We start from the raw sequence: 17,301 nt of genomic DNA, 5'->3' as shown, positions 1-17,301 counted from the left end.
AGACTTCGGATAATTCAGCCTGCCCATAGATGAATCAAATCTCGGCCGGTCCCTACTGAATCTATCTATGGCCAGTTTAAGTCTGTTAAAGCCCTACTCCACACATTAAACGTTCAGCAAGTCTAGGGGCAGAGGATAAAGGTGTAAACACTTACCTTACTCCAGCTCTGTGACTAGTCCCCCTGGTTACTCTGTAAGCTGCGACTGCCTCTGGTCACACTCCAAGCTTCCTCAGCGTACCCTACAGGGTTTATGTACCTATATGGTAGGTATGTGATGATGCTAAAGCTCCACCCACAGACCGGAACTTGGGGCAGAGGAGATCGCCAAAGCAAGGAATCAGGTAAGTGAAAGGGACTGTTTTAAAATGCCCTACAAATACCAAGCAATTAACCCTTGTAGTGCAGTATTCTTTTCTGGGAATGTGTGATTTATGAACTCTAATCACATTGCATAGCCAGTAAGATGATATCACCATTTCTTTATTTTAGCTTTCCTTTTTTCTGTGTCACCTGTCTACTCCACTGACAATGAATCAACATCACACTATTCACTCTTATTCACTGAGCAGACAGGTGACACTGGAACCTGCAAAGCTGAAAGTAGAAAAATTTGATGTCATCTAATTCTCTCTGTCTATTGTGCTCCAAACGCAATAAGCATAACATGTAAAGAATAATAGGATTTTTTAATACAGCTTACCTGTAAAATAATTTTCTTGAGAGTACATCACGGGACACAGAGGCTCTAATAATTACTTAGTGGGTTAGTCACCATCAGGTGATTGGACACTGGCAAACCCTAATTACAAGGTGAGTTCCTCCCCTATATAACCCCTCCCATATGGAGAGTACCTCAGTATTGTAGCAAAGCAATAAGTATCCCAATGTATATATACATAAATCCCAAAGAGGATCTGTGTCCCGTGATGTACTCTCAAGAAAAGGATTTTACAGGTAAGCTATATTAAAAAATCCTATTTTCTTGTTCATACATCACGGGACACAGAGGCTCTATTAATTACTTAGTGGGATGTCCCATAGCAATGCCAAAATTGAGGGGAGGGAGACACAGATCAAATAGCAGACCGCCATCGGACGTGAGGACCTATATGGCTGCCTGCAGCACACTGCGCCCGAGGGTGGTATCCCCATGCCCTTTCATATCCACCTGAAAGAATTTGGTGAATGTATGGATGGAAGACCAAGTTGCAGCCTTGCAGATCTGAGCCAAGGAGGCCTGGTGAAGCACTGCCCATGAAGCACTTACTGCTCTAATCGAGTGCGCTCTCAAATTAAAAAAAAAAGGAATTTTGATCTAGAAACCATAAGCCTGAACAATAACCTGCCGAATGTGCTTATAGATAGTGGATTTCGATGCTGCCTGGCCCTTTCTAGGACCTTTTGGCAGCACAAACAAAGCATCAGCTTTTCGTATCAGAGCAATCGCTTTCAGACAGACCTTGACTGCTCTTACTACATCAAGAGAGTGTAACAGCCTTTCTTCCGCAGAATGCGGACCCGTACAAGGATGGTAGGACAACATCTTGGTTCAGATTAAATCCTGATACCACCTTAGGCAGCAAAAAGCTGTTAATTCTGATACCCCTCTAGCAGAGGAGAAGACAACCAGAAACTCGATCTTCTGGTCAAAAGAACCAAAGGAATATGGCGTATTAGTTCAGAAGGCTGTTTTTGTAAAAACAGACGATTCAATATCCCATGGGCACAAGGGAGACTTAACTGGCGGAATTAAACGTGACACCCCTTGGACAAAAAGCCCAGACTAAGGAATGAGAGGCGAGTGGCCTCTAAAAAGAAAAAAATAAATATTGATAAGGCTGAGAACTGTCCCTGATGTGCTCAAGGCCAGTTTCATTTCTTGTGAAAACATATGATAAATGTGACAAGCTTGATATTAGATTGAAAAATTGATCCCACTTCCCCTAAAAGGAATATGTTCAATAGCAAATCAAATTCGTACATAAACCATAAGGGATAGCGGTGTATATAAAGGGTAATGTCTTAATTTGAAGAATAATATGAAAAAAAAGGGGGAGGGGAAAGTCCATATACAAAAAACACCCTGCAAGTGCTGTGGTAATGCAAAAAAAAAGGGTCCAATTAAAATGAAATCCCAGACGTGTGGGTCCACCACCGTAAATGAAGTGACTGGCCGCTTACCGGAACCCCATGACCCCCCGTTACAGAGGGTCTAAATGGGCATTGTAGTCATGCTGCTCGGATAACTCTGGAACTGGAATGATGACCGGATTGGAACCTCTCAAACTGTATTGGGGCTGTATAGCGAATGGATCTGTCTCCATGTGTTCATCCAGAGATGCTGTTAGGTCCAGCCATGCTACCGACTGATCTATCGGCAGCAGACTGCATTGGTATGCCATTACGGCTATACCCTGAGCCCTTTAGACCTGCTAGAGGCGGGCCCTAGCTGTTTAGACTTGAGCATGGTGGCAAACCACAAGGGCAAGCCTATCAACCAGAAGAGGTGCTATTACCCTGTGAAATACAGACAAGTTCTGAAAAAAAAAAAAAACACATATGCAAACGATTCTCCATATGTGTAAGTGGCAAGAATTAAAGCCATATGCCTCAAAAGAGTCGTGCATTCATGGAAGCATGCATTTTCCACAATATGTTTAAAAACATAAAAAAATTGTGTACTTGTACACAGGTATACTTATATCACATTTAATATGGAACGGGCACCTTTCAAGCAACCATGCGTCTCTGAATGTGTAATGCAAGATTACACATCATCATGTATCCAGGCAGACACTTATTCCTATGTGAACATTAGGAATCCTGTATAATTAACATGCCTCGTTATGCAACCATGTAAATCTAGGTGATCATGCAACTTTAGGCGATCATGCATTTTTATGCGATTCAGCATCTTTTATGCGACCAAACATTCTATGCATTACAAGCACTACTGTGCGGACAAGCACCCTTGTGCGATCCAGCATTTTTATGCAATCAAGCATCTTTATGCAATTTAAGCATTTCTGTAAAACAAGCCTCTCCGGGTGACCAAGTATCCTTTGGTAATCAAGGACTGTTGTGAGGTTCAAGCAGTCTTGTGCGATCCCGTATCTTTATGCAAACAGGCAATTATGCAATTTTGGGCATTCATGCGATTTTACGCATTTTTGCGCAAACACTTAACGACCAAGCTTTCTCATGCGACTATGTAAGTCCACCACAAACAGAAAAAAACATGTATCTCCATGTGTATTACATGTTCTGCCACATGCATCTTGTACATTCCAATACTCAGGTAATTTATGCAAATATGTGGACTGATAAAAAGGAAGTTTATCCACCTCTGACATGCGTTCCCGCACACATGCGTTTAGCCATTTGTGTTAGCAACAATGTGCACAGAACCGTGTACAGCACCTGGTATTCCCAGGCGGTCTCCCATCCAGGTACTAACCAGGCTTGACCCTGCTTAGCCTCTGAGATCAGACGAGATTGGGCACTTTCAGGGTGATGTGGCCATAGGCATCTCAGCAGTTGTGCGTTTTGGCTAGATTGTAAGCAAGCACCTGCATGAGGACCTTGTGGAGGCTCTACACCTCTTTGTAGTAATGGACGGACTTGGAAAGGTACAAGAAGCCTATGGGAATTTAAGAAAAAAACCCAAGTAGGAGACAGAGGCTTCGGCCGTCTAGGCTGAGGGTAAGTTATACGCAGCCTGAACCTCTGTAAAAGATTGCAGCTACAACTCCCAAGTCTGCGAGGCCTCCGATACCTCCGCCTCGTCAGTTTGCACTTGTTCCCTGGTGATTTTTCCATCATCAGATTGTTGATCCTCTTGATTGAGGATTTAGGGCAGGGAAAGGGGAACTACCCTAATTTCTGCCCTCTTGAGAGGATGCTGCGATTAAGCAGCTAACGTCTCCTGTACACCACACACTGCAAATGCAAACAACCATCTTTAAAAGCCCTATGCAGGGCTGCAATGTTGGGAGAGGCTGCAAGCCTGACAGGGGAAATGGCTTATCCTGTGCAGCTGCCTCCAGTCTTTCAGGGGGATAGAACCCTTAGATCTAGGCGGTGATTTCTTATTGGTTCTTTTACCTGCCCCTGAATCCCTCTTACGGGGAGACATAGTCCTAAGATGACAAAAGCAGAGATACTAGTATAAATGCAATCACTTTTGTGCCTAGTCTTACAATACTATTATTAGCTTAGTCTGCACAACCTGATGCCGAGTAGGTGTCTTAGATATGCCTGGATCCGAACCCACCGAGATGCTTACTGCCCACAGCTCTGTGTCCCACCTCTTACAGGGCTCTGGCGTCCTGGGCTTTAAAAAACAGCCACCTTGCGCTTGCGCACTGATGCTCATTGCACGCCGCACGGTGCTAGCAACCATGCCCCCCCTTCCCCGCCAAATCCACCATAAAAGCGCGCACGTGCGTAGGACCAGCATATTGGAGGCTGGGGGCGAGAGGACTATGTGGGACCCTCTAGACTTTGTGGGATCCCCCCTTTCAGCTTATGTGGCAGAGCCTGCAGCGGAGGAGGCGAGTGGTTTCTCAGACCAGCTTCACTGAGCATATATCCTGGAAGGCATGCAAGTATACACCAGGTATGTCTCTTACTTCCTCTAGTGGCGGAAACCAGGTAAGACATGCAAACTACTCAAATAAAGAGAATCCATAATGTATATACTTTAGGATTGTCTTCACTTACCTTATCTCCGCGACAGGAACTGCTGAGAACAGACAGATCCAACCTTCAGCCATCATGGCGGGTAGCATTGTGCCAACCTTCAGGGTTCTGGGTTCCTACTCACAGGATCCTCTTCCCTGGACCTGTAGAAGACTCTGCCAGGAAACTTTTTGCGCAACTTAAATTTGTGCACTAAAGCGCTGGACCCCAGAGCCCAGTCCTCAAAGAGAGACATTACAGGCAAAACCTTGTTTCTTCTTTCACAAGGCCCGGGTACCATCCATCTTAGGCGTATTTATTGGCCCGAGGCATGGGTCTGGTTGTATAGCTCTTAGGCCCCTGCAGAGACCATCAAACAGAGCTTTCTTCTTAGCACATCTTTAACATGACCAACCACCTTAGACACTGGCGAAAAAACTGAGGTACTCTCCAATGTCTCCATATGGGAGGGATTATATAGGGGAGGAACTCGCCTTGTAATTAGGGTTTGCCAGTGTCCAATCACCTTATGGTGATTATCTAACCCTCTAAGTAATAGAGACTGTGTCCCGTGATGCATAAACAAGAAATTCAGATTTATACAGTTACCATAAAATCTATTTCTTGTAAGGGACACAGGAATTCAGAAGCAGTCATGTTATACTGCTGCTGATGGACACCGGCAAACAGAAAAATTGTAAGCTAACCCCCAGTAGAGCCCCTTCTCTACACAGAATGCTTTAGTTTTGTGGTAAAGCAGTACTAAGGGCTTAAAACAAAAACAGAGGGGCAGGACCTGTCTCCCTCAAGACCATGAAATGTATTTTACGTCAAGTACAAAAATCGAATTTTCTTTCTCAACATTTCAGGGACTCTAATAGAGATAGGATGTCCAAAAGCAGTCCAACGGAGGGATAGGCCACACAGCAAAAAAATAAATAAAAAACACACACTAACAGGCCTTATTAGGAGAACAGGGACCGCCTGCATCCTGGAAGCCACGTTAAGGAATAATGCCTGAATCTTAATGGATGAGGGGAACCTGTAAGAATAACCAAGGGGGGGGGGGGGGAGCACAAAGAAACAACACAATGCTCCAGACCAGGAGGAAGAAGGTCACAGCCTGGGGGAATGATTCTATACAGAAGGGAAAACTCACCAACAACTGTTGGAACTAAAACAAACTGCTGAACATGGAAGGAAGGACCCACAACCTAATGTGATCAACAGAACAAAGCACTAGGGATAACACCCAGTGTAAAAAGGGTCACGAAGGAACCTAGTACAGGAAGCTGATCCAGATCCGAAGACCCAAGGCCTAACATTCCTAACCCTTAGGGTCAATGGGATAAAACTATGTGTCTAGCCAGAAAGCCAACCTTGCTAAGCGAGTTACATCAAAGAATGTATGGTATTAGAACAACCCAATAGCCAACAAGGACTTGAAGAGACCCCTAAAGAGTCCACGGGTTTGATCCCATAAAGTTTACATGATAGAGGATGCAAGGAAGACATAGTTGCAAGAACACTGCAAAAGCAAGATGGTTTCCAGAGTAATCCAAAGCAAACTTAAGCAAGACAGGGCCCCCCAATTTGTAGGGAGCTATGTGCTCAGTGGGATCAGATGGTAGTCCTGGGAATGGAGGTGCTCCAGCGGATGTTAAATCCCAGAAATGGGAGGAAGACTCAGTTGCCTGAAGGATTCCAGAAGAACAGACAGGACTGCAGACTTGCTTAGAAGCCAAACCTGCGACCTCAGGAAGGGAGGGGCTGAATGTTGTGAAATATATCGCCCTGCTGTCAGAATACAAAGACAAAATGCGGAGGGATCCCCCCCTTCCACCTCGAATGTGTGGATGGGGGGAATCGGGTCAGTTTTTTTTTGTTAATCATGCTGGTTGACTCATCTATTGTCTGCTTAATTTTCACCAGTACGCTGAGGTCTAGATAGTGCCACTATGTAAGAGCCCAGTGTCCAAAGGTCCAGGCTAGTCCTGCACATCCAGTCCAGTAGGATCCAGGTAATTCCTCCAAAGCCAGGCAGAGAAAAGGAGGATTCATATAGCTGCTATGCAGGACCAGCTGTTAAGTGTCTGCATGAGCTTTCTGATATGTTCCAAGGAGCCCCTATAGCCAGAAAAGCATGGCTCTGTGATAAGTCACCACCACTAAGCTCCTGTGTCTCTGCTAACCTTCCTTCACCTGGTTGGTGGATCTGTCAATCATAGTGATATGCCAATAGTGGAGACACAAACCAAAACAGAGCACATACAATGCCCTGCCTGTGACAGGCAGCCTGGTAGCGCAAGAGGAAGATTATATACAAAGTAACCTCTGATAAAAGGTACACTATACTTGTATATCATCAGGTGAGGAGAATATATCTAATCCTTGTATCACCTGATAAGGCTACTCTTAAGCAGGCCATACATGTTAGAATTTCGAACGAATTTTCTTTTCAAAATCAGAAAGTTTTTTTTTTTTTGTGATCCGATGGTGCCACCATGGATTTTCGAAATTCGGCCGACTAAGCCTTCAATTTCACCTCATGTTGCTACAGAAAATAATTTTCGTGGCTGGGAATCTTCTTTTCTCTCCGTAAATTTTCTTTTCTTATTACATTTCTCGCATGATTCTCACATCATTGATTAGAAAATGGTTTGTTTTTCTAAAAATTTCCAACATGTCAGATTCCTCAAATTTGATTGCCGTACGAAATTTGGCTGTTGCTGCAGTCCACTGATGGTTCGAAATTCCTATGAAAATTCTTTGATACGATTTTCGAAAGAAAATTCTTTCGAAATTTGAACCGTGTTTGGCCGGTGTTCTGCCGAGAAAGTTCCGCTCGGCGGATAAGTTCCCCCCCTCTACTGCGCAGGCGTAGCTCCTGCGCAGTAGGATCCGGCGGAAATAGCCGAAGCGGAATAGCTGATAATCAGCTGTACACGGCGCCTGTAAGAGGGCCCCTCGCGGGCTCGCTACGCTTCGGGTAAGGCCTCGCTTCGCTTGGCTCTTTTAGATTCCCCCTCTAGGTCCACTTGGATGGTGGGGTTCCTTCCCCACCATCCAAGTGGACCCAGGGCGCAGGCGCCGTGTACAGCTGATTGAAGAGTTTGAGCTCCGGCTATCTCCGGCGGCTGACAGTAGTTAGTACTGTGCAGGCGCTGCGCCTGCGCAGTACAGGGGGGAGGTTATCCACCGAGGGAACTTTCTCGGCAAGACACCGGCATTAGAAGCACTTCCCTTTACTTTTTTCTTTTTGATTGATAGTGAGGGTTGAGAAATGTATTGCTAGTTATGCATCACAGTGACCTACTTAAGTGGGGTCCTCAGGGGCATTCTCCATGCTATTAGATTAAACTAGTCAATCACTAGTCTTTTGTGTATCTCAAATATCAGTTTCATGGCTTCAGGTTCCCACAATGTCAGAACAAATCAGATATAAATTGGATACATTAATACTTTATCATTTTATTTTTGGCCTTTGGCTACCTTGCCCCACAGAAAATAAGATCACAAATTAAGTCTCACAAACACAAGTGACTTTTTCCAAACACACAGTCAAAAAAAAAAATAAAATATATATATATATTATATGTATATCAAACATTAAAATTACACAGATACATAACATTAGCGGCTTAATCAATTCACTCATTCTCAGTAACGTTGTTTGTCACATATTTACAGTGTTAGGGGATCTGATTGCATAGATTAACAATATAAAATCCTGTGTTATGTAGGGCGCAATGGTACAGTACTGGACAATTAGGGCTGGGGTTCCACAGGCTGTGTATGTTAGAAAAAACAGCAATTATTGTTTCTTCATCTCTTACATAGTTTATGTTTGGTGAGGTGGATTGTGTACTTTACTTATACATTTAAAGAGCAATGTCAGCAAATTGAATTCCTGTGTATAGTTTTGCCTACCAAAAAAAATTTGTACAGTCAATCCTGTAATTTGAACAACTCTGCCATATCCCAGAATGTTGTAGCTTTTTGGTATCATCTGTCTACTTAGTGGCTTTTGAGGGCTCATGCACACAGGCATTTGAGGTTTTTTTTCTGCCTCTAACCGCCCTTCCATGTTAGTCTATGTGTCCATGCACACAGGCGTTTACAGGCAGAAAAAAAAAACACATCCCTTTTGTGTTAGAGAGGAGTGTTTTGGCAGAAAAAAAAAACATACATGTCTAAAACGCACCCAAGCGATAGACACTTTTTTAGCATATTTTTTTTTTTTTTCAATGGCAAGAATAAATTTTCGGGGTCAATAAAATAAATGACCAAGCACTTAATGCGCCTAAACACATTTACTAAAACATGGCTTAAGCACGTTTTTTTAAGCATTTTTTTCCTGGTAGAAGGAAAGCATTTAAAAAAGCCCCAGTGTGCATGAAGCCTGAAAGAAAAACCCCTAGTACCTGAATTAGTGATATTAGTGGCAGCTGTATGCAATATTATTACTTATTAAGTGTGTAAACGCCAACTCTTAGTCTAATAAGGAATTGTAGGAAATGAATTTAAATAAATATGTTAGATTATATATACTATATACAGTAAAACAATCGCATTTAAAAATACCCTTCATAGTTGGCTAAAGGATGGATAATACATTTGCATGTCGTTTTTATTTTGGTATGATTTCTTAGTTCAGTATTTGTATAATATCTGTATTCTTTACCCAGTTGGCAAGTTGCCTTATCTATGTGTAAAGTCTGCTGCTGAGTAGAGTTCTTAAAGTGGTTGTAAACTGGGGGACGTTCAAAAAAAAAAAGAAAAAAAACCCTGCAAGGCAATAGCATAATGTGCTAGTATGCAGCGCATACAAGCACATTATGAAATGCTCACCTTGGAACGAAGCCCTCCAACGCTGTAAAGCCACTGCTGAGAGGGCTGACATGTTCCCCTGTCTTTCTTCCGGGTTCATGCGCTCTGCCTATGTGATTGGCCGGAGCCACAATGACATCACTCCTGTCCTCGGTTTCGACACGAAGCTCTGAAGTTTTGGCAATGCTGGACCTTCAGAGTGCATGCACCAGTGATGTCACTGGCTGCATGCAGGGTGATTATCTCCTAAACGATGCATGTTTAGGAGATATTCATTTTACCTACAGGCAAGCCTTATTATAGGCTTGCCGGTAGGTTAAAAATGACCAAGCGGGGTTTAAACCACTTTAATACTGAAAATCTGCACCAGGAGATGATCTGTGTGGTCTATTGGTTAGCAAACTTGCTTTGTAGCACTAGGGTCTTCAGTTTGCATCTTCTTCCTATACTTGCATGGATTGTAACTTTTTGTTTTGTTTAAAGCTACAGCTAGCAGTACCATCAAGATCGCTTTAGCTCTCCAACCTGGAGAAGGAGGGGGCTTTAAATATATCAAATATGTTTGAAACATGCCACGATGCTTTACCGTTGCCAAATAAAGATTGTGTTAACTAGGCCAAATGGTCGAGTAACAAGCAACAATGCATACTGTGAATCAAAAATAATTGAACTGATGAGGTGTTTGAGATGCGCTCCAAATTGCTCTGTGAATGGTCCTTACCTGATGCATTAAATGGAAACTTTACATCTATGTATACAAGAGCTTACGCAGGTGGCATTGCCCACATCACATGTAACTAATAGGACACATATCTGGTTATACAGTAATGCGGTTATCTGCTTTTCATCCAGCCTACACTTTACATTTAGCCTGATGATGCCACATGTGTGGCACTTCCTATACTTCTCTTTGCCATAGGAGAGGTAAGTATAGGCAAGAGGAGAAGCCTCCCCTGACCACTGGAAATAATCATTATAGATACTCTAAGAACATGTCTCCTCAAAGCAATCAGATTTACCAGTACAGCAAGAGAGGAATGATTTCTTCAGGCACCTTCATACATCAGATCAGATGGTACAGCGCCTCATAGTGTCATGCTACACAATACATGGAGCAGATGTGTTAAATCTGGAAGAAAAGGTAAGAGAGGGCCAAAAGCAGCCATAATAACGTATGGTTGTTTCACTGCAAACTAGAAAACATCATTGGCTTGCTACAGCCAACACTTCCAGTTTATTTGAATCCTTTTCTTGTGTGTCAGTGCCACTGTTATATTATATTATGGATTTTTTTTCTATGCCTGGAATGGCTTTCCTCTATGGACCCCAATAGCTGTTAGATTTCAATGATCAGCAACTGCAGTCTCTGACCGAGAAAAGATTTCCAACATTCTTCTTGTTAGGCTCCATGCACACTAGCAATTTTTTTAAGCCTAAAATTGTTTTTGTAGAGTTTTTTTAGGCGTGTTAACAGCAGAAACAATTGCTGAATGCTCAAAAATGCTGCTAACTGCTTCTAAATGCTACCAACAGGTTTTTTTTTCTTTATGTACTGCAAAAACGCTAATACAATGCTAAATGCTCCTAAATGGAGCCATATAAGTAATTAAAAATGGTTGACTGCATGGACAGTTACACACTGATCGAAATTCAGCTGGACACTGCTGAACTGGCTGAATTTTTATATGTTTATGGCCAGCTTTATAGAAGCTCAGTGATAACTCCTGCCAGAAGCTAGCAGAATTTATTGTAGTAAATTCTATGTGATTTTCTTGCTGAAAATTTAGCAAATCTGTAAAACCTCTGAGTAAAAAAAAAAAAATAAATAGCAAGCTAAGTCTGTGTGGATTCTGGAAAACACAATGAACTTTTAGTATAGTACGACTCTTAACAGTTTATCTTTTCTGGTCTTTTTAAGCTCCAGTGGACTCGACGGCAACAAGAAATGATAAACTCTAATGCCCCGTACACACAATAGGACCTTGTTGTCGGAAATTCCGACCGTGTGTAGGCTCCATCACAGATTTTCCGACACACAAAGTTTGAGAGCTTGCTATAAAATTTTCCAAAAACAAAATCCGTTGTCGGAAATTCCGATCGTGTGTACACAAATCTGACGCACAAAGTGCCACGCATTCTCAGAATAAATTAAGAAACGAAAGCTATTGGCTACTGCCCCGTTTATAGTCCCATGTACCTGTTTTACGTCACCGCGTTTAGAACGATCGGATTTTCCGACAACTTTGTGTGATCATGTGTATGCAAGACAAGTTTGAGCCAACATCCGTCGGAAAAAATCCATGGATTTTGTTGTCGGAATGTCCGATTAATGTCTGACCGCGTGTACAGGGCATTAGAATCTCCCGTTTGGCACATGGACACATTTTAAACCAATATGCACAACTTTTCTGTGTGAATATTGTTAACCAAAAACATACCTAGCAATTTAGGATGTGGTAAAACCTATATGCTCCATATAAAGCTGGGGAAGGATTCTGGGGGCAAATCATGAATTCATATTATTAAACGGTCTATTACTTTATGGTGTTCTTGTATAACTACAAGTAACCATAGACTAAAACTATGAAAAAAACATAAAATGTGAAGCTTCATATTCAAAGCCACACTGGGGACTACCAAAATAGAAGAGAGCGGAGAATTAGAGCACCAGGTGTATGCTTTCATCATTATCAGCTAAAGATTGCAGCAGGTTCAATGGCACAATTGATAACGGTGAAGCCCAATTCTGTTGTCACACATTAGGTTTGGATGGCCAACATCTTGAGCTACTTGCAGGAAGAGTTCACTCAAAACAATTGTTTCAGCTGATTTATTCATCTGCTTTTGATTTTTTACTGTTGTAGCTTTGTCTGTATATGCAGGATAGCATGCTTGTTTTACTCACTGTGGAACTTAAGGGGTTAATCCTCTGCATTGTGTAAAAAAAATATTTAATCCTGTATGGACAGATCTTCCCCCTCCTGCAGGGTCTCTCTTGGCAAGGCCAGATAAGACACAATGAGGGTAGTAAAGCTGCACATGCTCTGTTTGGTCTCTATTGCTGAAGAGAACAGTTTATTGTTGAGCGAAGCTTTACAGGTCACATGATATTGACATCACATATGTGGGTGTGTATACATATCCTAAATGACAGCTCAGTCCCTCCCTCCTCCTCCATGCCCAGTAACTAAAAAAAGAACACAGTGGGTGGGATGTCACATCTTGATGGATGATCCGCCTCCCATAACAGCATGAGGCTATAGTAGAAATCTCCTCCTACCGGAACACTTAGGACTTGGGCAGACCCTGCAGTTTATCAGGTGATTGTGGTATTCAGATCAGCCAAAAAGGTATATACTAGCAGAATTTTAATGTACAAAGAAGATTTATAAGCTGTGGGCCCTGGGGGGGGGGGTTAACTATTTTTATATTACTGGGTTTAGTAACACTTTAAAGGCTCCACAACCAAAGTTTGGTTATGAAGTTTGTGTCCAACCACCAGCTCCATGTGTTGTAACTTTTTATTTTACAGTACCGAGAATGGCGCAATAAACTTCTCCCCCGGGGCCCCAGTTGAAGGGTCAGTCCACCCAAAACTGTAGTTTTTGGTAAGGCCAGCCAGGAACAGATCAGAATTTGAGCAGTTCAGCAGGAACCAGATAAATGTTGATCCATCTATGGGCAGGTTGGTTGTACTGAAGTTCATACATCGATCCACTTCAGTAAAACCAGCCTGTCAAGTGTTTTTGCTGCCGGCAGTGATCACTATATTATGACAGTGGGGAAACTGTCAGAATAAAACAGCACAGCAGGGGGGGATTCCCCCATCAACACTGTGTTCATGGGAAACCAAGCAATTTTCTTTCCTTCAACCTGTGGTTGAAGGAAAAAAAATTAGTATCATGTATGGATTGCTTAAATAATGGGGAACTGAACCACCAATTTATTTTACGCTTCAAAGACACTATTGATTAGATAGCAGCACCCTGGGTCTCTACATTTTCTGTGGGCATTATGGGGAGATGCCATTGTCCCTGATAGTTTTTTTTTTTAATTTATACAGCTTATGGGATTAAGAAAAAAAAATGAGATTGGGGTTGGGTAGCGCTCATTAGGGTTGGAGTATTAAAGACATAAGAATCATATCCAACCTATCACCCAGCTTACACTTATAATTAAACTTTAACTTACTGTATATGTGATCTGGCACCAGCCAAAATACATCCATAGAATAGCAAATGTAATGGAAGATTAAAAAAAAAAATGGTGCTTTTTTATTAGAGACTAAAAGAAAAAAATCCAAGCCCATCACCCAAGCCCCTATTTTCAGGCCTGTACATCACAATAAATGAATAATAATTGGGTTTGAGAGATAGGGATAAACTCAGCTTCTACAGGAAAATATAAGGTATGCATATGCTTTCACCTACCTCTGACATGTGATTTTGCTGAAGGTAACTGCTGCTTGGGTTTTGGATTCATTATACTGTATGCTCAGAGCAAATTGGTTGAGCTTTGGGAAACGTATTCTAACAAGTGTTTGCTTCAAAATATTTAAAAAAAATCTAGCAATCAACCCATTGTATTTTACAAGCTGACTGGCCTGTGACATGATGTCCATTTGATTTGCTTTCTGTCTTACTATTGGTCCTTTATTGAGACACAATATGACGTCTGTGACATCTCTGCGCAATGACCAAAGAAGGGCTGTACAGGGATAGTGCTGTGTTACAATGACAGTTATAAGTAGCAGGAATACTGTAGTCACATCATACAAGCTTCATTTGGGCACCACTCATTTCACTTTAATATATACACTACTTACAAAATTAAAACTCCAAATTTATATACCTTTCCAGAAAGCGTGAAGGCACAGTTGCAGGACACTTTGAAAGGCAAAGTCAGAAATATATGAAAACAACTAAAATATAATTTAAGGCAGACTACAGCAAAGAGCACAGAACAGATGTAAGACATGAAATGCCCAAAAAGTGCCTTAGTGTTTGTGTACATGGGAACGTTCTCTGTATCTGGGTGGTTTGTGAAGAGCTGAGCCGGTGAACAGATGATCCCATGAACTCCACAGGCACAAAATCAGGGTGGGAAGATGAGCAGAGTGATTGCTAAAGAAGCCCTACATACAAAACTAAGAGTATTCTTCATTGCTTGCTCTGACTGTTCACGTTTAGATTGATGTCACAGGGGACGATTCTGGTTGCTGGTGACAACTCGCTAGTACCTGGATCACTTATCGGTCTGTAAGGAATCGCTCCCTAGCAAGGAAGATTTTGCAGTGTTTGGGCCCAGCAAAGGCAGTAGACTGCAGAGGTAAGTGAAAAGCTCTACTGTGCCGCTGGTGATGTGTCATCTGTGTGACATCAGTCTAAATGCAGATGAGGTTTACTATGTGTTATCAACTCCCGTTCTATACAAAGAATGAACTTGGCTGGCTAAAGTGCCCATGTACACCATCACCCACAAGAGGCAAAGTATCACCTAGTTATTCAATGAGTTCACCAATTTGAGGCTAGCTGAGCATTATGGGACATTATAATTGCAGCAGAAGAGCAAGTCACTCTTCTACAGACAAAGATTGGACATTTGACTATTCAGCCACAACAAGTCTCATCTGTTGTAAGTTAGTGACAGGTACACGTAAATTCATCTTTTTGCAGCAATTGGTCATACAGTTCGGCTCTCCCTACATTGAATGCTTTACATGTATGCACACAAGGCTTAGGCATATCAGTTAAATCCCCATGAAGACATTGATCTTTTGGCACTCTCTAACCTGTACTAATTTGATAGTAATAGCAATGCTTTAGCAGTTACTAAATTACTAGCTGTACACAGGCCTAAGCCCTGTTCACGTACAAGAAAAAGAAAATATACAAAAACTGTATTCTTCACACTCCAAGTCTCTGACTTGGATATCCAACAACTGGATCCACGCCACTTGCACTGCATTTAGTGGGTACTGACATGTGCTCATTTTAAACCCATTGTGTTAAGCTGATCCCACGGCAGGAGCCAAAAATGTTTTTTTTTTTTTTACTTACACACTGCAGCGCACTTGCACATTTTATAGTGCAGTACCTTGTGCTGCATTTAAATTCACCAAGCTCAACTTTCATCCAACGCACCTCAACAGAGTGCATTGGTGTGCACTGGGCTATTGGAAACATTGGGTTTCAGCTTTACATTGTGGTGGGTACATCTGGCAATGCAGCCCAATGCACGTGGTGTGAATGAGCCCCAACACTTATATCTAGAGCTGGCATGTGGTTGGTTTACATAGTAAATAAATGATCACATCAAGATATCATCCTAAAAATAGACAAAATACAAACATTATATATTAGGTGTATCAAACAAAATTTTACATTTTATATTACATCTTGCTATATTATACGTTTCTATTTTTGCATTTTGGTTTAAATAAAATATATTGTATACATTTATAGGAGGGACATTTTTGAAGGTGATGTTTATCATTTTTTTTAGGTTATTGATAGAATGGGAAGGGGTTAAACATCAGGTATTTATTGCTGTCATTTCCACCCCCCTCGCAGCGATTCCCCCTCACTTCCTGTTAAAATGCAATCTGCAAAGTTTTTATTACCGTCTGTGACCCATTGGAGAGATTTCTTAAAGTAGAACTATTATTATTATTATACAGGATTTGTATAGTGGCAACAGTTTGCACAGTGCTTACTATAGGCAGATAAAAGATGACATATGCTACAGTATTTGTTTTTCCACGTAATAGCTTCATTACTTATTGATCCTGCCAGCAGATCTATTATTTTTCCACATACAGTAACAGGATGAAAACACTGTTTGTCGTGCAGTAAAGTCCCTGCTGCACTGTCATCTTTTGGACAGGGTAGCCTTAGTTAGATATTTAGCATTACATAGGTCACAAGTAAGAGACAAGTTAAAGGCCAACTCCAGCTAACACTCTCTTAAAGCAGTTGTAAACCTCCTGATAACATTTGTACCTATAGGTAAGCCTAGAATAAGGCTTACCTATAGGTACTGTAAATATCTCCTAAACGTGCATGTTAAGGAGATGTTTACTGTGCCGATGATGTCATTGGTGCACGCGCTCTGAAGGAAGGCCGCCCGTGTCATTTCTTCAGGAGCATGTGCCGTGACCGGCGGCTTCCGTGAGCATATTCGGGAGTGACGTCATGCAGCTCCAGCCAGAGTCTGTGGCCCTGGAAGGAAGACGGGCGAAGATGGATGCGGCCTGCGGCGGGGACGGCGCAGGCTTCCTTTGCAGGTAAGTGCCACGTAATGTGCTAGTATTCAATGCATACTAGTACATTATGAATTTACTTTGCAGAGAAGAATAAAGAAAGAAAGACCCATCAGGGTTTAATTCCTCTTTAAACAGCAGGTTTCTTTAGATAAACAGAAATAAAATATGACAGTTTTAAGCAACCCTATCAGTATAATATGTGCCTCAACCCCTGTAAATGTCACCTTTGTCAGACAGCTTGGCATCCATGTAAAGGTGGAGAAACATATAAATAAAAGCATTTAAAATGAAAAAAAGAAATTCATATGCAGAGTACAATATTTTGCTAAAGTGAGCAATAAAAACAGTAGTAAACCCAAAACTGTATTAAACTGCAAATTACTAATTCTTAGATGTGGTGGCTAGTTTTTTTGCAAAACTTTTTTTCCTTTATTTTCACCTGGTGATTCAGCCAGTAAGTCTGTTATTTTTCAACATCCTTTAACCGATCACGCTGACCAGACAAAGTAGACATTTGAGAGTTGA

General features: G+C 41.7%; 1 pseudogene; it reads right to left on the bottom strand.

Annotated features, from left to right (window-relative positions):
• Positions 1-3,410: 3,410 nt before the first annotated feature.
• Positions 3,411-3,529, bottom strand: LOC141141674 (5S ribosomal RNA; annotated as a pseudogene).
• Positions 3,530-17,301: the final 13,772 nt, after the last annotated feature.

This window comes from Aquarana catesbeiana, linkage group LG04 (assembly GCF_042186555.1).
Source record: "Aquarana catesbeiana isolate 2022-GZ linkage group LG04, ASM4218655v1, whole genome shotgun sequence".
Classification (NCBI taxonomy): Eukaryota; Metazoa; Chordata; class Amphibia; order Anura; family Ranidae; genus Aquarana; species Aquarana catesbeiana.
The sequence above is the reverse complement of the archived record's forward strand: the minus strand, read 5'-3'. Positions and strand labels throughout refer to the sequence as shown.